Source organism: Hyperolius riggenbachi, chromosome 2, assembly GCF_040937935.1.
Source record: "Hyperolius riggenbachi isolate aHypRig1 chromosome 2, aHypRig1.pri, whole genome shotgun sequence".
Lineage (NCBI taxonomy): Eukaryota > Metazoa > Chordata > Amphibia > Anura > Hyperoliidae > Hyperolius > Hyperolius riggenbachi.
Window position 1 is genome coordinate 146,913,831 of NC_090647.1, and position 15,453 is coordinate 146,929,283.

General features: G+C 59.3%; 5 non-coding genes and 63 pseudogenes across 5 annotated transcripts; all 68 read left to right on the forward strand.

The window, feature by feature from the left end:
- Window positions 1–67: 67 nt before the first annotated feature.
- LOC137553378 (5S ribosomal RNA) lies at window positions 68–186 on the forward strand (annotated as a pseudogene).
- An 83-nt stretch (window positions 187–269) lies between these two features.
- LOC137550742 (5S ribosomal RNA) lies at window positions 270–388 on the forward strand (annotated as a pseudogene).
- An 83-nt stretch (window positions 389–471) lies between these two features.
- On the forward strand, window positions 472–590 carry LOC137556568 (5S ribosomal RNA). Its single transcript, XR_011029212.1, has one exon. It is a non-coding gene; the product is annotated as a 5S ribosomal RNA (ribosomal RNA).
- An 83-nt stretch (window positions 591–673) lies between these two features.
- On the forward strand, window positions 674–792 carry LOC137553704 (5S ribosomal RNA; annotated as a pseudogene).
- An 83-nt stretch (window positions 793–875) lies between these two features.
- On the forward strand, window positions 876–994 carry LOC137558905 (5S ribosomal RNA; annotated as a pseudogene).
- Window positions 995–1,077: 83 nt separating this feature from the next.
- LOC137558349 (5S ribosomal RNA) lies at window positions 1,078–1,196 on the forward strand (annotated as a pseudogene).
- Window positions 1,197–1,280: 84 nt separating this feature from the next.
- On the forward strand, window positions 1,281–1,399 carry LOC137552186 (5S ribosomal RNA; annotated as a pseudogene).
- An 83-nt stretch (window positions 1,400–1,482) lies between these two features.
- LOC137558109 (5S ribosomal RNA) lies at window positions 1,483–1,601 on the forward strand (annotated as a pseudogene).
- Window positions 1,602–1,684: 83 nt separating this feature from the next.
- On the forward strand, window positions 1,685–1,803 carry LOC137556597 (5S ribosomal RNA). Its single transcript, XR_011029240.1, has one exon. It is a non-coding gene; the product is annotated as a 5S ribosomal RNA (ribosomal RNA).
- Window positions 1,804–1,886: 83 nt separating this feature from the next.
- On the forward strand, window positions 1,887–2,005 carry LOC137549462 (5S ribosomal RNA; annotated as a pseudogene).
- Window positions 2,006–2,088: 83 nt separating this feature from the next.
- Window positions 2,089–2,207, forward strand: LOC137549057 (5S ribosomal RNA; annotated as a pseudogene).
- An 83-nt stretch (window positions 2,208–2,290) lies between these two features.
- On the forward strand, window positions 2,291–2,409 carry LOC137549272 (5S ribosomal RNA; annotated as a pseudogene).
- Window positions 2,410–2,492: 83 nt separating this feature from the next.
- Window positions 2,493–2,611, forward strand: LOC137549274 (5S ribosomal RNA; annotated as a pseudogene).
- An 83-nt stretch (window positions 2,612–2,694) lies between these two features.
- LOC137549953 (5S ribosomal RNA) lies at window positions 2,695–2,813 on the forward strand (annotated as a pseudogene).
- An 83-nt stretch (window positions 2,814–2,896) lies between these two features.
- Window positions 2,897–3,015, forward strand: LOC137557523 (5S ribosomal RNA; annotated as a pseudogene).
- Window positions 3,016–4,563: 1,548 nt separating this feature from the next.
- Window positions 4,564–4,682, forward strand: LOC137548899 (5S ribosomal RNA; annotated as a pseudogene).
- Window positions 4,683–4,764: 82 nt separating this feature from the next.
- Window positions 4,765–4,883, forward strand: LOC137558299 (5S ribosomal RNA; annotated as a pseudogene).
- Window positions 4,884–4,966: 83 nt separating this feature from the next.
- On the forward strand, window positions 4,967–5,085 carry LOC137548981 (5S ribosomal RNA; annotated as a pseudogene).
- Window positions 5,086–5,168: 83 nt separating this feature from the next.
- LOC137552449 (5S ribosomal RNA) lies at window positions 5,169–5,287 on the forward strand (annotated as a pseudogene).
- An 83-nt stretch (window positions 5,288–5,370) lies between these two features.
- LOC137557290 (5S ribosomal RNA) lies at window positions 5,371–5,489 on the forward strand (annotated as a pseudogene).
- Window positions 5,490–5,572: 83 nt separating this feature from the next.
- Window positions 5,573–5,691, forward strand: LOC137551595 (5S ribosomal RNA; annotated as a pseudogene).
- Window positions 5,692–5,774: 83 nt separating this feature from the next.
- LOC137548187 (5S ribosomal RNA) lies at window positions 5,775–5,893 on the forward strand (annotated as a pseudogene).
- Window positions 5,894–5,976: 83 nt separating this feature from the next.
- On the forward strand, window positions 5,977–6,095 carry LOC137548617 (5S ribosomal RNA; annotated as a pseudogene).
- Window positions 6,096–6,178: 83 nt separating this feature from the next.
- LOC137552137 (5S ribosomal RNA) lies at window positions 6,179–6,297 on the forward strand (annotated as a pseudogene).
- Window positions 6,298–6,380: 83 nt separating this feature from the next.
- Window positions 6,381–6,499, forward strand: LOC137551597 (5S ribosomal RNA; annotated as a pseudogene).
- An 83-nt stretch (window positions 6,500–6,582) lies between these two features.
- Window positions 6,583–6,701, forward strand: LOC137558621 (5S ribosomal RNA; annotated as a pseudogene).
- Window positions 6,702–6,785: 84 nt separating this feature from the next.
- On the forward strand, window positions 6,786–6,904 carry LOC137548618 (5S ribosomal RNA; annotated as a pseudogene).
- Window positions 6,905–6,987: 83 nt separating this feature from the next.
- On the forward strand, window positions 6,988–7,106 carry LOC137552601 (5S ribosomal RNA; annotated as a pseudogene).
- An 83-nt stretch (window positions 7,107–7,189) lies between these two features.
- LOC137558045 (5S ribosomal RNA) lies at window positions 7,190–7,308 on the forward strand (annotated as a pseudogene).
- Window positions 7,309–7,391: 83 nt separating this feature from the next.
- LOC137559138 (5S ribosomal RNA) lies at window positions 7,392–7,510 on the forward strand (annotated as a pseudogene).
- Window positions 7,511–7,593: 83 nt separating this feature from the next.
- LOC137550860 (5S ribosomal RNA) lies at window positions 7,594–7,712 on the forward strand (annotated as a pseudogene).
- An 83-nt stretch (window positions 7,713–7,795) lies between these two features.
- On the forward strand, window positions 7,796–7,914 carry LOC137550556 (5S ribosomal RNA; annotated as a pseudogene).
- Window positions 7,915–7,997: 83 nt separating this feature from the next.
- LOC137550757 (5S ribosomal RNA) lies at window positions 7,998–8,116 on the forward strand (annotated as a pseudogene).
- An 83-nt stretch (window positions 8,117–8,199) lies between these two features.
- On the forward strand, window positions 8,200–8,318 carry LOC137549784 (5S ribosomal RNA; annotated as a pseudogene).
- An 83-nt stretch (window positions 8,319–8,401) lies between these two features.
- Window positions 8,402–8,520, forward strand: LOC137556947 (5S ribosomal RNA; annotated as a pseudogene).
- Window positions 8,521–8,603: 83 nt separating this feature from the next.
- Window positions 8,604–8,722, forward strand: LOC137553441 (5S ribosomal RNA; annotated as a pseudogene).
- Window positions 8,723–8,805: 83 nt separating this feature from the next.
- LOC137549058 (5S ribosomal RNA) lies at window positions 8,806–8,924 on the forward strand (annotated as a pseudogene).
- Window positions 8,925–9,007: 83 nt separating this feature from the next.
- On the forward strand, window positions 9,008–9,126 carry LOC137551144 (5S ribosomal RNA; annotated as a pseudogene).
- Window positions 9,127–9,209: 83 nt separating this feature from the next.
- LOC137551914 (5S ribosomal RNA) lies at window positions 9,210–9,328 on the forward strand (annotated as a pseudogene).
- An 83-nt stretch (window positions 9,329–9,411) lies between these two features.
- LOC137557729 (5S ribosomal RNA) lies at window positions 9,412–9,530 on the forward strand (annotated as a pseudogene).
- An 82-nt stretch (window positions 9,531–9,612) lies between these two features.
- LOC137554336 (5S ribosomal RNA) lies at window positions 9,613–9,731 on the forward strand (annotated as a pseudogene).
- Window positions 9,732–10,060: 329 nt separating this feature from the next.
- Window positions 10,061–10,179, forward strand: LOC137547792 (5S ribosomal RNA; annotated as a pseudogene).
- An 83-nt stretch (window positions 10,180–10,262) lies between these two features.
- Window positions 10,263–10,381, forward strand: LOC137551825 (5S ribosomal RNA; annotated as a pseudogene).
- An 83-nt stretch (window positions 10,382–10,464) lies between these two features.
- Window positions 10,465–10,583, forward strand: LOC137547533 (5S ribosomal RNA; annotated as a pseudogene).
- Window positions 10,584–10,665: 82 nt separating this feature from the next.
- LOC137553935 (5S ribosomal RNA) lies at window positions 10,666–10,784 on the forward strand (annotated as a pseudogene).
- Window positions 10,785–10,867: 83 nt separating this feature from the next.
- Window positions 10,868–10,986, forward strand: LOC137553706 (5S ribosomal RNA; annotated as a pseudogene).
- An 83-nt stretch (window positions 10,987–11,069) lies between these two features.
- Window positions 11,070–11,188, forward strand: LOC137549178 (5S ribosomal RNA; annotated as a pseudogene).
- An 83-nt stretch (window positions 11,189–11,271) lies between these two features.
- On the forward strand, window positions 11,272–11,390 carry LOC137547573 (5S ribosomal RNA; annotated as a pseudogene).
- Window positions 11,391–11,473: 83 nt separating this feature from the next.
- On the forward strand, window positions 11,474–11,592 carry LOC137556948 (5S ribosomal RNA; annotated as a pseudogene).
- Window positions 11,593–11,675: 83 nt separating this feature from the next.
- On the forward strand, window positions 11,676–11,794 carry LOC137547793 (5S ribosomal RNA; annotated as a pseudogene).
- Window positions 11,795–11,877: 83 nt separating this feature from the next.
- Window positions 11,878–11,996, forward strand: LOC137550801 (5S ribosomal RNA; annotated as a pseudogene).
- An 83-nt stretch (window positions 11,997–12,079) lies between these two features.
- Window positions 12,080–12,198, forward strand: LOC137548288 (5S ribosomal RNA; annotated as a pseudogene).
- An 83-nt stretch (window positions 12,199–12,281) lies between these two features.
- Window positions 12,282–12,400, forward strand: LOC137552352 (5S ribosomal RNA). The gene has a single exon (XR_011027128.1). It is a non-coding gene; the product is annotated as a 5S ribosomal RNA (ribosomal RNA).
- Window positions 12,401–12,483: 83 nt separating this feature from the next.
- LOC137558800 (5S ribosomal RNA) lies at window positions 12,484–12,602 on the forward strand (annotated as a pseudogene).
- Window positions 12,603–12,685: 83 nt separating this feature from the next.
- LOC137558584 (5S ribosomal RNA) lies at window positions 12,686–12,804 on the forward strand (annotated as a pseudogene).
- Window positions 12,805–12,888: 84 nt separating this feature from the next.
- Window positions 12,889–13,007, forward strand: LOC137559250 (5S ribosomal RNA; annotated as a pseudogene).
- An 83-nt stretch (window positions 13,008–13,090) lies between these two features.
- Window positions 13,091–13,209, forward strand: LOC137551391 (5S ribosomal RNA; annotated as a pseudogene).
- Window positions 13,210–13,292: 83 nt separating this feature from the next.
- LOC137552718 (5S ribosomal RNA) lies at window positions 13,293–13,411 on the forward strand. The gene has a single exon (XR_011027165.1). It is a non-coding gene; the product is annotated as a 5S ribosomal RNA (ribosomal RNA).
- An 83-nt stretch (window positions 13,412–13,494) lies between these two features.
- LOC137549458 (5S ribosomal RNA) lies at window positions 13,495–13,613 on the forward strand (annotated as a pseudogene).
- An 83-nt stretch (window positions 13,614–13,696) lies between these two features.
- LOC137547795 (5S ribosomal RNA) lies at window positions 13,697–13,815 on the forward strand (annotated as a pseudogene).
- Window positions 13,816–13,898: 83 nt separating this feature from the next.
- On the forward strand, window positions 13,899–14,017 carry LOC137552730 (5S ribosomal RNA). The gene has a single exon (XR_011027166.1). It is a non-coding gene; the product is annotated as a 5S ribosomal RNA (ribosomal RNA).
- An 83-nt stretch (window positions 14,018–14,100) lies between these two features.
- LOC137548808 (5S ribosomal RNA) lies at window positions 14,101–14,219 on the forward strand (annotated as a pseudogene).
- An 83-nt stretch (window positions 14,220–14,302) lies between these two features.
- On the forward strand, window positions 14,303–14,421 carry LOC137547534 (5S ribosomal RNA; annotated as a pseudogene).
- Window positions 14,422–14,503: 82 nt separating this feature from the next.
- LOC137553936 (5S ribosomal RNA) lies at window positions 14,504–14,622 on the forward strand (annotated as a pseudogene).
- Window positions 14,623–14,705: 83 nt separating this feature from the next.
- LOC137550865 (5S ribosomal RNA) lies at window positions 14,706–14,824 on the forward strand (annotated as a pseudogene).
- An 83-nt stretch (window positions 14,825–14,907) lies between these two features.
- LOC137559387 (5S ribosomal RNA) lies at window positions 14,908–15,026 on the forward strand (annotated as a pseudogene).
- An 83-nt stretch (window positions 15,027–15,109) lies between these two features.
- On the forward strand, window positions 15,110–15,228 carry LOC137556949 (5S ribosomal RNA; annotated as a pseudogene).
- An 83-nt stretch (window positions 15,229–15,311) lies between these two features.
- LOC137547796 (5S ribosomal RNA) lies at window positions 15,312–15,430 on the forward strand (annotated as a pseudogene).
- The last annotated feature ends 23 nt before the right edge of the window (window positions 15,431–15,453 follow it).

Here is a 15,453-nt window from a genome sequence, read left to right on the forward strand (position 1 = left end):
GCCCAATGGCTATGAGCACGCGTGGGAAGCCTCACCTTCAAGGCGCCGGAACGGCGCCTTGGAGGTTGCCTGCGGCCACACTAAGCCAAAAGCGCCTCCTCTCTTCAGATCGCGGAAGCTAAGCGGCTTCAGGCCTGGTTAGTAGCTGCATGGGAGACCGGCTGTGAACCCCAGGTGCTGCAGGCGTTTTTTTGGGTTTGAGGCCCAATGGCTATGAGCACGCGTGGGAAGCCTCACCTTCAAGGCGCCGGAACGGCGCCTTGGAGGTTGCCTGCGGCCACACTAAGCCGAAAGCGCCTGCTCTCGTCAGATCTCGGAAGCTAAGTGGCTTCAGGCCTGGTTAGTAGCTGCATGGGAGACCGGCTGTGAACCCCAGGTGCTGCAGGCGTTTTTTTGGGTTTGAGGCCCAATGGCTATGAGCACGCGTGGGAAGCCTCACCTTCAAGGCGCCGTAACGGCGCCTTGGAGGTTGCCTGCGGCCACACTAAGCCGAAAGCACCCGCTCTCATCAGATCGCGGAAGCTAAGCGGCTTCAGGCCTGGTTAGTAGCTGCATGGGAGACTGGCTGTGAACCCCAGGTGCTGCAGGCGTTTTTTTGGGTTTGAGGCCCAATGGCTATGAGCACGCGTGGGAAGCCTCACCTTAAAGGCGCCGGAACGGCGCTTTGGAGGTTGCCTGCGGCCACACTAAGCCGAAAGAGCCCGCTCTCGTCAGATCACGGAAGCTAAGCGGCTTCAGGCCTGGTTAGTAGCTGCATGGAAGACCGGCTGTGAACCCCAGGTGCTGTAGGTGTTTTTTTGGGTTTGAGGCCCAATGGCTATGAGCACGCGTGGGAAGCCTCACCTTCAAGGCGCCGGAACGGCGCCTTGGAGGTTGCCTGCGGCCACACTAAGCCGAAAGCGCCCGCTCTCGTCAGATCGCAGAAGCTAAGCGGCTTCAGGCCTGGTTAGTAGCTGCATGGGAGACCGGCTGTGAACACCAGGTGCTGCAGGCGTTTTTTTGGGTTTGAGGCCCAATGGCTATGAGCACGCGTGGGAAGCCTCACCTTCAAGGCGCTGGAACGGCGCCATGGAGGTTGCCTGCGGCCACACTAAGCCGAAAGCGCCCGCTCTCGTCAGATCGCGAAAGCTAAGCGGCTTCAGGCCTGGTTAGTAGCTGCATGGGAGACCGGCTGTGAACCCCAGGTGCTGCAGGCGTTTTTTTTGGGTTTGAGGCCCAATGGCTATGAGCACGCGTGGGAAGCCTCACCTTCAAGGCGCCGGAACGGCGCCTTGGAGGATGCCTGCGACCACACTAAGCCGAAAGCGCCCGCTCTTGTCAGATCGCGGAAGCTAAGCGGCTTCAGGCTTGGTTAGTAGCTGCATGGGAGACCGGCTGTGAACCCCAGGTGCTGCAGGTGCTTTTTTGGGTTTGAGGCCCAATGGCTATGAGCACGCGTGGGAAGCCTCACCTTCAAGGCGCCGGAACGGCGCCTTGGAGGTTTCCTGCGGCCACACTAAGCCGAAAGCGCCCGCTCTCGTCAGATCGCGGAAGCTAAGCGGCTTCAGGCCTGGTTAGTAGCTGCATGGGAGACCGGCTGTGAACCCCAGGTGCTGCAGGTGTTTTTTTGGGTTTGAGGCCCAATGGCTATGAGCACGCGTGGGAAGCCTCACCTTCAAGGCGCCGAAACGGCGCAGTGGAGGTTGCCTGCGGCCACACTAAGCCGAAAGCGCCCGCTCTCGTCAGATCGCGGAAGCTAAGCGGCTTCAGGCCTGGATAGTAGCTGCATGGGAGACCGGCTGTGAACCCCAGGTGCTGCAGGCGTTTTTTTGGGTTTGAGGCCCAATGGCTATGAGCACGCGTGGGAAGCCTCACCTTCAAGGCGCCGGAACGGCGCCCTGGATGTTGCCTGTGGCCACACTAAGCCGAAAGCGCCCGCTCTCGTCAGATCACGGAAGCTAAGCGGCTTCAGGCCTGGTTAGTAGCTGCATGGGAGACCGGCTGTGAACCCCAGGTGCTGCAGGTGTTTTTTTGGGTTTGAGGCCCAATGGCTATGAGCACGCGTGGGAAGCCTCACCTTCAAGGCGCCGGAACGGCGCCTTGGAGGTTGCCTGCGGCCACACTAAGCCGAAAGCGCCCGCTCTCGTCAGATCGCAGAAGCTAAGCGGCTTCAGGCCTGGTTAGTAGCTGCATGGGAGACTGGCTGTGAACCCCAGGTGCTGCAGGCATTTTTTTGGGTTTGAGGCCCAATGGCTATGAGCACGCGTGGGAAGCCTCACCTTCAAGGCGCCGGAACGGCGCCTTGGAGGTAGCCTGCGGCCACACTAAGCCGAAAGCGCCTGCTCTCGTCAGATCGCGGAAGCTAAGCGGCTTCAGGCCTGGTTAGTAGCTGCATGGGAGACCGGCTGTGGACCCCAGGTGCTGCAGGCGTTTTTTTGGGTTTGAGGCCCAATGGCTATGAGCACGCGTGGGAAGCCTCACCTTCAAGGCGCCGGAACGGCGCCTTGGAGGTAGCCTGCGGCCACACTAAGCCGAAAGCGCCTGCTCTCGTCAGATCGCGGAAGCTAAGCGGCTTCAGGCCTGGTTAGTAGCTGCATGGGAGACCGGCTGTGGACCCCAGGTGCTGCAGGCGTTTTTTTGGGTTTGAGGCCCAATGGCTATGATCACGCGTGGGAAGCCTCACCTTCAAGGCGCCGGAACGGCGGCTTGGAGGTTGCCTGCGGCCACACTAAGCCGAAAGCGCCCGCTCTCGTCAGATTGCGGAAGCTAAGTGGCTTCAGGCCTGGTTAGTAGCTGCATGGGAGACCGGCTGTGAACCCCAGGTGCTGCAGGTGTTTTTTTGGGTTTGAGGCCCAATGGCTATGAGCACGCGTGGGAAGCCTCACCTTCAAGGCGCCGGAACGGCGCCTTGGAGGTTGCCTGCGGCCACACTAAGCCGAAAGCGCCCGCTCTCGTAAGATCGCGGAAGCTAAGCGGCTTCAGGCCTGGTTAGTAGCTGCATGGGAGACCGGCTGTGAACCCCAGGTGCTGCAGGCGTTTTTTTGGGTTTGAGGCCCAATGGCTATGAGCACGCGTGGGAAGCCTCACATTCAAGGCGCCGGAACGGCGCCTTGGAGGTTGCCTGCGGCCACACTAAGCCGAAAGCGCCTGCTCTCGTCAGATCGCGGAAGCTAAGCGGCTTCAGGCCTGGTTAGTAGCTGCATTGGATCTCTCAGCTGCTTTTGATACAGTTGACCATGAAATCCTGCTTAACAGACTGCAGGAGTACTGTGGCATCAGTGGATCAGTCCTCCAGTGGTTCAGATCATTCCTGACTGACAGAACACAGAGAGTATCCCTAGGACCTATAATGTCCAAACCTGCACCTCTACAATTCGGAGTGCCACAAGGATCAATCCTATCCCCTCTGCTGTTTGCAATCTACATGTTGCCACTCGGTACACTTATCCAACGACATGGCCTGACGTACCACTGCTACGCCGATGACACACAGCTATACCTGTCCTTCAAACCTGGTGGAACAGACCCTACCCCAAAAATAAACTCTTGCTTAGCTGAGCTTCAGGCATGGATGAATGATAACTGGTTGAAACTGAATGCTGACAAAACTGAGGTCCTGTTTGTCCAAAGCCAGTGCTCGCCATCAAAACAGCTCTATCCTAAAGCAACACCAATCAGGATTGGGAATTCAGACATAAACAGCTCCAACCTTGTGCGCAGCCTTGGCGTACTAATCGATGGGGAATTGAGTTTCAGAAACCAAATTTCATCTGTAGTTAAATCTTCCTTCTTTCATCTGAAGAACATTGCAAAGATTAAACATCTGATTCCCCCAGAGGATCTTCAAACCCTAGTCCACGCCTTCATCACATCACGGCTGGACTACTGCAATGCCCTTTATGCTGGCCTCCCCAAAAAAGACCTGCGTCGCCTGCAATTAGTGCAGAATGCTGCTGCCAGATTGCTAACAAACCAGCCTCGCCACTGTCACATTACACCGATCCTTCGCTCACTGCACTGGCTACCAGTAGAATGGAGAATACTCTTCAAGATTGGACTGCTGACATTCAAATCCCTGCACAATCTGGGCCCTGGATACATGAAGGACCTGCTGAAGCTGCACCACACCTCTCACAACCTCAGATCAGCTAGTTCTATAAACTTGGTCACTCCCAGAGTGCACCTCAAAAAATCTGGAGACAGAGCCTTCTGTCATGCTGCCCCTACTCTTTGGAACTCCCTACCACACCCAGTAAAGACAGCACCATCCCTGGAGCTATTCAAATCCAGACTGAAAAGCCACCTGTTTAGCCTGGCATTTCCAGATTTATAAAATTCTTCCTCTGTACCACGATGGTCGGAGCCATGCTTATGCGCTTTGAGTCCCACGGGAGAAAAGCGCTTTACAAATGTTATTTGTTGTTGTTGTTGTTGTAAGCGGCTTCAGGCCTGGTTAGTAGCTGCATGGGAGACCGGCTGTGAACCCCAGGTGCTGCAGGCGTTTTTTTGGGTTTGAGGCCCAATGGCTATGAGCACGCGTGGGAAGCCTCACCTTCAAGGCGCCGGAACAGCGCCTTGGAGGTTGCCTGCGGCCACACTAAGCCGAAAGCGCCTGCTCTCGTCAGATCGCGGAAGCTAAGCGGCTTCAGGCCTGGTTAATAGCTGCATGGGAGACCGGCTGTGAACCCCAGGTGCTGCAGGCGTTTTTTGGGTTTGAGGCCCAATGGCTATGAGCACGTGTGGGAAACCTCACCTTCAAGGCGCCGGAACGGCGCCTTGGAGGTTGCCTGCGGCCACACTAAGCCGAAAGCGCCCGCTCTCATTAGATCGCGGAAGCTAAGCGGCTTCAGGCCTGGTTAGTAGCTGCATGGGAGACCGGCTCTGAACCCCAGGTGCTGCAGGCGTTTTTTTGGGTTTGAGGCCCAATGGCTATGAGCACGCGTGGGAAGCCTCACCTTCAAGGCGCCGGAACGGCGCCTTGGAGGTTTCCTGCGGCCACACTAAGCTGAAGGCGCCCGCTCTCGTCAGATCGCGGAAGCTAAGCGGCTTCAGGCCTGGTTAGTAGCTGCATGGGAGACCGGCTGTGAACCCCAGGTGCTGCAGGCGTTTTTTTGGGTTTGAGACCCAATGGCTATGAGCACGCGTGAGAAGCCTCACCTTCAAGGCGCCGGAACGGCGCCTTGGAGGTTGCCTGCGGCCACACTAAGCCGAAAGCGCCCGCTCTCGTCAGATAGTGGAAGCTAAGCGGCTTCAGGCCTGGTTAGTAGCTGCATGGGAGACCGGCTGTGAACCCCAGGTGATGCAGGCGTTTTTTTGGGTTTGAGGCCCAATGGCTATGAGCACGCGTGGGAAGCCTCACCTTCAAGGCGCCGGAACGGCGCCTTGGAGGTTGCCTGCGGCCACACTAAGCCGAAAGCGCCCGCTCTCGTCAGATCGCGGAAGCTAAGCGGCTTCAGGCCTGGTTAGTAGCTGCATGGGAGACCGGCTGTGAACCCCAGGTGCTGCAGGTGTTTTTTTGGGTTTGAGGCCCAATGGCTATGAGCACGCGTGGGAAGCCTCACCTTCAAGGCGCCGGAACGGCGCCTTGGAAGTTGCCTGCGGCCACACTAAGCTAAAAGCGCCCGCTCTCGTCAGATCGCGGAAGCTAAGCGGCTTCAGGCCTGGTTAGTAGCTGCATGGGAGACTGGCTGTGAACCCCAGGTGCTGCAGGTGTTTTTTTGGGTTTGAGGCCCAATGGCTTTGAGCACGCGTGGGAAGCCTCACCTTCAAGGCGCCGGAACGGCGCCCTGGAGGTTGCCTGCGGCCACACTAAGCCGAAAGCGCCCGCTCTCGTCAGATCGTGGAAGCTAAGCGGCTTCAGGCCTGGTTAGTAGCTGCATGGGAGACCGGCTGTGAACCCCAGGTGCTGCAGGTGTTTTTTTGGGTTTGAGGCCCAATGGCTATGAGCACGCGTGGGAAGCCTCACCTTCAAGGCGCCGGAACGGCGCCTTGGAGGCTTCCTGCGGCCACACTAAGCCGAAAGCGCCCGCTCTCGTCAGATCGCGGAAGCTAAGTGGCTTCAGGCCTGGTTAGTAGCTGCATGGGAGACCGGTTGTGAACCCCAGGTGCTGCAGGCGTTTTTTTGGGTTTGAGGCCCAATGGCTATGAGCACGCGTGGGAAGCCTCACCTTCAAGGCGCCGAAACGGCGCCTTGGAGGTTGCCTGCGGCCACACTAAGCCGAAAGCGCCCGCTCTTGTCAAATCGCGGAAGCTAAGCGGCTTCAGGCCTGGTTAGTAGCTGCATGGGAGACCGGCTGCGAACCCCAGGTGCTGCAGGTGTTTTTTTGGGTTTGAGGCCCAATGGCTATGAGCACGCGTGGGAAGCCTCACCTTCAAGGCGCCGGAACGGCGCCTTGGAGGTTGCCTGCGGCCACACTAAGCTAAAAGCGCCCGCTCTCGTCAGATCGCGGAAGCTAAGCGGCTTCAGGCCTGGTTAGTAGCTGCATGGGAGACTGGCTGTGAACCCCAGGTGCTGCAGGTGTTTTTTTGGGTTTGAGGCCCAATGGCTTTGAGCACGCGTGGGAAGCCTCACCTTCAAGGCGCCGGAACGGCGCCATGGAGGTTGCCTGCGGCCACACTAAGCCGAAAGCGCCCGCTCTCGTCAGATCGTGGAAGCTAAGCGGCTTCAGGCCTGGTTAGTAGCTGCATGGGAGACCGGCTGTGAACCCCAGGTGCTGCAGGCGTTTTTTTTGGGTTTGAGGCCCAATGGCTATGAGCACGCGTGGGAAGCCTCACCTTCAAGGCGCCGGAACGGCGCCTTGGAGGTTTCCTGCGGCCACACTAAGCCGAAAGCGCCCGCTCTCGTCAGATCGCGGAAGCTAAGTGGCTTCAGGCCTGGTTAGTAGCTGCATGGGAGACCGGTTGTGAACCCCAGGTGCTGCAGGCGTTTTTTTGGGTTTGAGGCCCAATGGCTATGAGCACGCGTGGGAAGCCTCACCTTCAAGGCGCCGGAACGGCGCCTTGGAGGTTGCCTGCGGCCACACTAAGCCGAAAGTGCCCGCTCTCGTCAGATTGCGGAAGCTAAGCGGCTTCAGGCCTGGTTAGTAGCTGCATGGCAGATCGGCTGTGAACCCCAGGTGCTGCAGGCGTTTTTTTGGGTTTGAGGCCCAATGGCTATGAGCACGCGTGGGAAGCCTCACCTTCAAGGCGCCGGAACGGCGCCTTGGAGGTTGCCTGCGGCCACACTAAGCCGAAAGCGCCCGCTCTCGTCAGATCGCGGAAGCTAAGTGGCTTCAGGCCTGGTTAGTAGCTGCATGGGAGACCGGCTGTGAACCCCAGGTGCTGCAGGCGTTTTTTTGGATTTGAGGCCCAATGGCTATGAGCACGCGTCGGAAGCCTCACCTTCAAGGCGCCGGAACGGCGCCTTGGAGGTTGCCTGCAGCCACACTAAGCCGAAAGCGCCCGCTCTCGTCAGATCGCGGAAGCTAAGTGGCTTCAGGCCTGATTAGTAGCTGCATGGGAGACCGGCTGTGAACCCCAGGTGCTGCAGGCGTTTTTTTGGGTTTGAGGCCCAATGGCTATGAGCACGCGTGGGAAGCCTCACCTTCAAGGCGCCGGAACGGCGCCCTGGAGGTTTCCTGCGGCCACACTAAGCCGAAAGCGCCCGCTCTCGTCAGATCGCGGAAGCTAAGCGGCTTCAGGCCTGGTTAGTAGCTGCATGCGAGACCGGCTGTGAACCCCAGGTGCTGCAGGCGTTTTTTTGGGTTTGAGGCCCAATGACTATGAGCACGCGTGTGAAGCCTCACCTTCAAGGCGCCGGAACGGCGCCTTGGAAGTTGCCTGCGGCCACACTAAGCTGAAAGCGCCCGCTCTTGTCAGATTGCGGAAGCTAAGCGGCTTCAGGCCTGGTTAGTAGCTGCATGGGAGACCGGCTGTGAACCCCAGGTGCTGCAGGCATTTTTTTGGGTTTGAGGCCCAATGGCTATGAGCACGCGTGGGAAGCCTCACCTTCAAGGCGCCGGAACGGCGCATTGGAGGTTGCCTGCGGCCACACTAAGCCGAAAGCGCCCGCTCTCGTCAGATTGCGGAAGCTAAGCGGGTTCAGGCCTGGTTAGTAGCTGCATGGGAGACCGGCTATGAACCCCAGGTGCTGCAGGCGTATTTTTGGGTTTGAGGCCCAATGGCTATGAGCGCGCGTGGGAAGCCTCACCTTCAAGGCGCCGGAACGGCGCCTTGGAGGTTGCCTGCGGCCACACTAAGCCGAAAGCGCCCGCTCTCGTCAGATTGCAGAAGCTAAGCGGCTTCAGGCCTGGTTAGTAGCTGCATGGGAGACCGGCTGTGAACCCCAGGTGCTGCAGGCGTTTTTTTGGGTTTGAGGCCCAATGGCTATGAGCACGCGTGGGAAGCCTCACCTTCAAGGCGCCGGAACGGCGCCTTGGAGGTTGCCTGTGGCCACACTAAGCCGAAAGCGCCCGCTCTCGTCAGATCGCGGAAGCTAAGCGGCTTCAGGCCTGGTTAGTAGCTGCATGGGAGACCGGCTGTGAACCCCAGGTGCTGCAGGCGTTTTTTTGGGTTTGAGGCCCAATGGCTATGAGCACGCGTGGGAAGCCTCACCTTCAAGGCGCCGGAACGGCGCCTTGGAGGTTGCCCGCGGCCACACTAAGCCGAAAGTGCCCGCTCTCGTCAGATCGCAGAAGCTAAGCGGCTTCAGGCCTGGTTAGTAGCTGCATGGGAGACTGGCTGTGAACCCCAGGTGCTGCAGGTGTTTTTTTGGGTTTGAGGCCCAATGGCTATGAGCACGCGTGGGAAGCCTCACCTTCAAGGCGCCGGAACGACGCCTTGGAGGTTGCCTGCGGCCACACTAAGCCGAAAGCGCCCGCTCTCGTCAGATCGCAGAAGCTAAGCGGCTTCAGGCCTGGTTAGTAGCTGCATGGGAGACTGGCTGTGAACCCCAGGTGCTGCAGGCATTTTTTTGGGTTTCAGGCCCAATGGCTATGAGCACGCGTGGGAAGCCTCACCTTCAAGGCGCCGGAACGGCGCCTTGGAGGTTGCCTGCGGATACACTAAGCCGAAAGCGTCCGCTCTCGTCAGATCGCGGAAGCTAAGCGGCTTCAGGCCTGGTTAGTAGCTGCATGGGAGACCGGCTGTGAACCCCAGGTGCTGCAGGCGTTTTTTTGGGTTTGAGGCACAATGGCTATGAGTACGCGTGGGAAGCCTCACCTTCAAGGCGCCGGAACGGCGCTTTGGAGGTTTCCTGCGGCCACACTAAGCCGAAAGTGCCCGCTCTCGTCAGATCGTGGAAGCTAAGCGGCTTCAGGCCTGGTTAGTAGCTGCATGGGAGACCGGCTGTGAACCCCAGGTGCTGCTGGTGTTTTTTTGGGTTTGAGGTCCAATGGCTATGAGCACGCATGGGAAGCCTCACCTTCAAGGCGCCGGAACGGCGCCTTGGAGGTTCCCTGCGGCCACACTAAGCCGAAAGCGCCCGCTCTCGTCAGATCGCGGAAGCTAAGCGGCTTCAGGCCTGGTTAGTAGCTGCATGGGAGACCGGCTGTGAACCCCAGGTGCTGCAGGCTTTTTTTGGGTTTGAGGCCCAATGGCTATGAGCACGCGTGGGAAGCCTCACCTTCAAGGCGCCGGAACGGCGCTTTGGAGGTTGCCTGTGGCCACACTAAGCTGAAAGAGCCCGCTCTTGTCAGATCGTGGAAGCTAAGCGGCTTCAGGCCTGGTTAGTAGCTGCATGGGAGACTGGCTGTGAACCCCAGGTGCTGCAGGTGTTTTTTTGGGTTTGAGGCCCAATGGCTATGAGCACGCGTGGGAAGCCTCACCTTCAAGGCTCCGGAACGGCGCCTTGGAGGTTGCCTGCGGCCACACTAAGCCGAAAGTGCCCGCTCTCATCAGATCGTGGAAGCTAAGCGGCTTCAATGCCTGAAGCCGCTTAGCTTCCACGATCTGATGAGAGCGGGCACTTTCGGCTAGTAGCTGCATGGGAGACCGGCTGTGAACCCCAGGTGCTGCAGGCGTTTTTTTGGGTTTGAGGCCCAATGGCTATGACCACGCGTGGGAAGCTTCACCTTCAAGGAGCCGGAACGGCGCCTTGGAGGTTACCTGCGGCCACACTAAGCCGAAAGTGCCCGCTCTCGTCAGATCGCGGAAGCTAAGCGGCTTCAGGCCTGGTTAGTAGCTGCATGGGAGACCGGCTGTGAACCCCAGGTGCTGCAGGCGTTTTTTTGGGTTTGAGGCACAATGGCTATGAGTACGCGTGGGAAGCCTCACCTTCAAGGCGCCGGAACGGCGCTTTGGAGGTTGCCTGCGGCCACACTAAGCCGAAACCGCCCGCTCTCGTCAGATCGTGGAAGCTAAGCGGCTTCAGGCCTGGTTAGTAGCTGCATGGGAGACCGGCTGTGAACCCCAGGTGCTGCTGGTGTTTTTTTGGGTTTGAGGTCCAATGGCTATGAGCACGCATGGGAAGCCTCACCTTCAAGGCGCCGGAACGGCGCCTTGGAGGTTCCCTGCGGCCACACTAAGCCGAAAGCGCCCGCTCTCGTCAGATCGCGGAAGCTAAGCGGCTTCAGGCCTGGTTAGTAGCTGCATGGGAGACCGGCTGTAAACCCCAGGTGCTGCAGGCTTTTTTTGGGTTTGAGGCCCAATGGCTATGAGCACGCGTGGGAAGCCTCACCTTCAAGGCGCCGGAACGGCGCTTTGGAGGTTGCCTGCGGCCACACTAAGCTGAAAGAGCCCGCTCTTGTCAGATCGTGGAAGCTAAGCAGCTTCAGGCCTGGTTAGTAGCTGCATGGGAGACTGGCTGTGAACCCCAGGTGCTGCAGGTGTTTTTTTGGGTTTGAGGCCCAATGGCTATGAGCACGCGTGGGAAGCCTCACCTTCAAGGCGCCGGAACGGCGCCTTGGAGGTTGCCTGCGGGCGCACTAAGCCGAAAGTGCCCGCTCTCATCAGATCGTGGAAGCTAAGCGGCTTCAGGCATGGTTAGTAGCTGCATGGGAGACCGGCTGTGAACCCCAGGTGCTGCAGGCGTTTTTTTGGGTTTGAGGCCCAATGGCTATGAGCACGCGTGGGAAGCCTCACCTTCAAGGCGCCGGAACGGCTCCTTGAAGGTTGCCTGCGGCCACACTAAGCCGAAAGCGCTCGCTCTCGTCAGATCGCGGAAGCTAAGCGGCTTCAGGCCTGGTTAGTAGCTGCATGGTAGACTGGCTGGGAACCCCAGGTGCTGCAGGTGTTTTTTTGGGTTTGAGGCCCAATGGCTATGAGCACGCGTGGGAAGCCTCACCTTCAAGGCGCCGGAACGGCACCTTGGAGGTTGCCTGCGGCCACACTAAGCCGAAAGCGCCCGCTCTCGTCAGATCGCGGAAGCTAAGCTGCTTCAGGCCTGGTTAGTAGCTGCATGGGAGACCGGCTGTGAACCCCAGGTGCTGCAGGCGTTTTTTTGGGTTTGAGGCTCAATGGCTATGAGCACGCGTGGGAAGCCTCACCTTCAAGGCGCCGGAACGGCGCGTTGGAGGTTGCCTGTGGCCACACTAAGCCGAAAGCGCCCGCTCTCGTCAGATCGCGGAAGCTAAGCGGCTTCAGGCCTGGTTAGTAGCTGCATGGGAGACCGGCTGTGAACCCCAGGTGCTGCAGGCGTTTTTTTGGGTTTGAGGCCCAATGGCTATGAGCACGCGTCGGAAGCCTCACCTTCAAGGCGCCGGAACGGCGCCTTGGAGGTTACCTGCGGCCACACTAAGCCGAAAGTGCCCGCTCTCGTCAGATCGCGGAAGCTAAGCGGCTTCAGGCCTGGTTAGTAGCTGCATGGGAGACCGGCTGTGAACCCCAGGTGCTGCAGGCGTTTTTTTGGGTTTGAGGCCCAATGGCTATGAGCACGCGTGGGAAGCCTCACCTTCAAGGCGCCGGAACGGCGTCTTGGAGGTTCCCTGCGGCCACACTAAGCCGAAAGCGCCCGCTCTCGTCAAATCGCGGAAGCTAAGCGGCTTCAGGCCTGGTTAGTAGCTGCATGGGAGACCGGCTGTGAACCCCAGGTGCTGCAGGCGTTTTTTTGGGTTTGAGGCTCAATGGCTATGAGCACGCGTGGGAAGCCTCACCTTCAAGGCGCCGGAACGGCGCCTTGGAGGTTGCCTGCGGCCACACTAAGCCGAAAGCGTCCGCTCTCGACAGATCGCGGAAGCTAAGCGGCTTCAGGCCTGGTTAGTAGCTGCATGGGAGACCGGCTGTGAACCCCAGGTGCTGCAGGCTTTTTTTTGGGTTTGAGGCCCAATGGCTATGAGCACGCGTGGGAAGCCTCACCTTCAAGGCGCCGGAACGGCGCCATGGAGGTTGCCTGCGGCCACACTAAGCCGAAAGCGCCCGCTCTCGTCAGATCGCGGAAGCTAAGCGGCTTCAGGCCTGGTTAGTAGCTGCATGGGAGACCGGCTGGGAACCCCAGGTGCTGCAGGTGTTTTTTTGGGTTTGAGGCCCAATGGCTATGAGCACGCGTGGGAAGCCTCACCTTCAAGGCGCCGGAACGGCACCTTGGAGGTTGCCTGCGGCCACACTAAGCCGAAAGCGCCCGCTCTCGTCAGATTGCGGAAGCTAAGCGGCTTCAGGCCTGGTTAGTAGCTGCATGGGAGACCGGCTGTGAACCCCAGGTGCTGCAGGCGTTTTTTTGGGTTTGAGGCTCAATGGCTATGAGCACGCGTGGGAAGCCTCACCTTCAAGGCACCGGAACGGCGCGTTGGAGGTTGCCTGTGGCCACACTAAGCCGAAAGCGCCCGCTCTCGTCAGATCGCGGAAGCTAAGCGGTTTCAGGCCTGGTTAGTAGCTGCATGGGAGACCGGCTGTGAACCCCAGGTGCTGCAGGCGTTTTTTTTGGGTTTGAGGCCCAATGGCTATGAGTACGCGTCGGAAGCCTCACCTTCAAGGCGCCGGAACGGCGCCTTGGAGGTTGCCTGCGGCCACACTAAGCCGAAAGCGCCCGCTCTTGTCAGATCGCGGAAGCTAAGCGGCTTCAGGCCTGGTTAGTAGCTGCATGGGAGACCGGCTGTGAACCCCAGGTGCTGCAGGCGTTTTTTTGGGTTTGAGGCCCAATGGCTATGACCACGCGTGGGAAGCCTCACCTTCAAGGAGCCGGAACGGCTCCTTGAAGGTTGCATGCGGCCACACTAAGCCGAAAGCGCTCGCTCTCGTCAGATCGTGGAAGCAAAGCGGCTTCAGGCCTGGTTAGTAGCTGCATGGGAGACCGGCTGGGAACCCCAGGTGCTGCAGGTGTTTTTTTGGGTTTGAGGCCCAATGGCTATGAGCACGCGTGGGAAGCCTCACCTTCAAGGCGCCGGAACTGCACCTTTGAGGTTGCCTGCGGCCACACTAAGCCGAAAGCGCCCGCTCTCGTCAGATCGCGGAAGCTAAGCGGCTTCAGGCCTGGTTAGTAGCTGCATGGGAGACCGGCTGTGAACCCCAGGTGCTGCAGGCGTTTTTTTGGGTTTTAGGCTCAATGGCTATGAGCACGCGTGGGAAGCCTCACCTTCAAGGCGCCGGAACGGCGCGTTGGAGGTTGCCTGTGGCCACACTAAGCCGAAAGCGCCCGCTCTCGTCAGATCGCGGAAGCTAAGCGGCTTCAGGCCTGGTTAGTAGCTGCATGGGAGACTGGCTGTGAACCCTAGGTGCTGCAGGCGTTTTTTTGGGTTTGAGGCCCAATGGCTATGAGCACGCGTCGGAAGCCTCACCTTCAAGGCGCCGGAACGGCGCCTTGGAGGTTACCTGCGGCCACACTAAGCCGAAAGTGCCCGCTCTCGTCAGATCGCGGAAGCTAAGCGGCTTCAGGCCTGGTTAGTAGCTGCATGGGAGACCGGCTGTGAACCCCAGGTGCTGCAGGCGTTTTTTTGGGTTTCAGGCCCAATGGCTATGAGCACGCGTGGTTAGCCTCACCTTCAAGGCGCCGGGACGGCGCCTTGGAGGTTGCCTGCGGCCACACTAAGCCGAAAGCGCCCGCTCTCGTCAGATCGCGGAAGCTAAGCGGCTTCAGGCCTGGTTAGTAGCTGCATGGGAGACCGGCTGTGAACCCCAGGTGCTGCAGGCGTTTTTTTGGGTTTGAGGCACAATGGCTATGAGTACGCGTGGGAAGCCTCACCTTCAAGGCGCCGGAACGGCGCTTTGGAGGTTGCCTGCGGCCACACTAAGCCGAAAGCGCCCGCTCTCGTCAGATCGTGGAAGCTAAGCGGCTTCAGGCCTGGTTAGTAGCTGCATGGGAGACCGGCTGTGAACCCCAGGTGCTGCTGGCGTTTTTTTGGGTTTGAGGTCCAATGGCTATGAGCACGCATGGGAAGCCTCACCTTCAAGGCGCCGGAACGGCGCCTTGGAGGTTCCCTGCGGCCACACTAAGCCGAAAGCGCCCGCTCTCGTCAGATCGCGGAAGCTAAGCGGCTTCAGGCCTGGTTAGTAGCTGCATGGGAGACCGGCTGTAAACCCCAGGTGCTGCAGGCTTTTTTTGGGTTTGAGGCCCAATGGCTATGAGCACGCGTGGGAAGCCTCACCTTCAAGGCGCCGGAACGGCGCTTTGGAGGTTGCCTGCGGCCACACTAAGCTGAAAGAGCCCGCTCTTGTCAGATCGTGGAAGCTAAGCAGCTTCAGGCCTGGTTAGTAGCTGCATGGGAGACTGGCTGTGAACCCCAGGTGCTGCAGGTGTTTTTTTGGGTTTGAGGCCCAATGGCTATGAGCACGCGTGGGAAGCCTCACCTTCAAGGCGCCGGAACGGCGCCTTGGAGGTTGCCTGCGGCCACACTAAGCCGAAAGTGCCCGCTCTCATCAGATCGTGGAAGCTAAGCGGCTTCAGGCATGGTTAGTAGCTGCATGGGAGACCGGCTGTGAACCCCAGGTGCTGCAGGCGTTTTTTTGGGTTTGAGGCCCAATGGCTATGAGCACGCGTGGGAAGCCTCACCTTCAAGGCGCCGGAACGGCTCCTTGAAGGTTGCCTGCGGCCACACTAAGCCGAAAGCGCTCGCTCTCGTCAGATCGCGGAAGCTAAGCGGCTTCAGGCCTGGTTAGTAGCTGCATGGGAGACCGGCTGTGAACCCCAGGTGCTGCAGGTGTTTTTTTGGGTTTGAGGCTCAATGGCTATGAGCACGCGTGGGAAGCCTCACCTTCAAGGCGCCGGAACGGCGCGTTGGAGGTTGCCTGTGGCCACACTAAGCCGAAAGCGCCCGCTCTCGTCAGATCGCGGAAGCTAAGCGGCTTCAGGCCTGGTTAGTAGCTGCATGGGAGACCGGCTGTGAACCCCAGGTGCTGCAGGCGTTTTTTTGGGTTTGAGGCCCAATGGCTATGAGCACGCGTCGGAAGCCTCACCTTCAAGGCGCCGGAACGGCGCCTTGGAGGTTACCTGCGGCCACACTAAGCCGAAAGTGCCCGCTCTCGTCAGATCGCGGAAGCTAAGCGGCTTCAGGCCTGGTTAGTAGCTGCATGGGAGACCGGCTGTGAACCCCAGGTGCTGCAGGCGTTTTTTTGGGTTTGAGGCCCAAT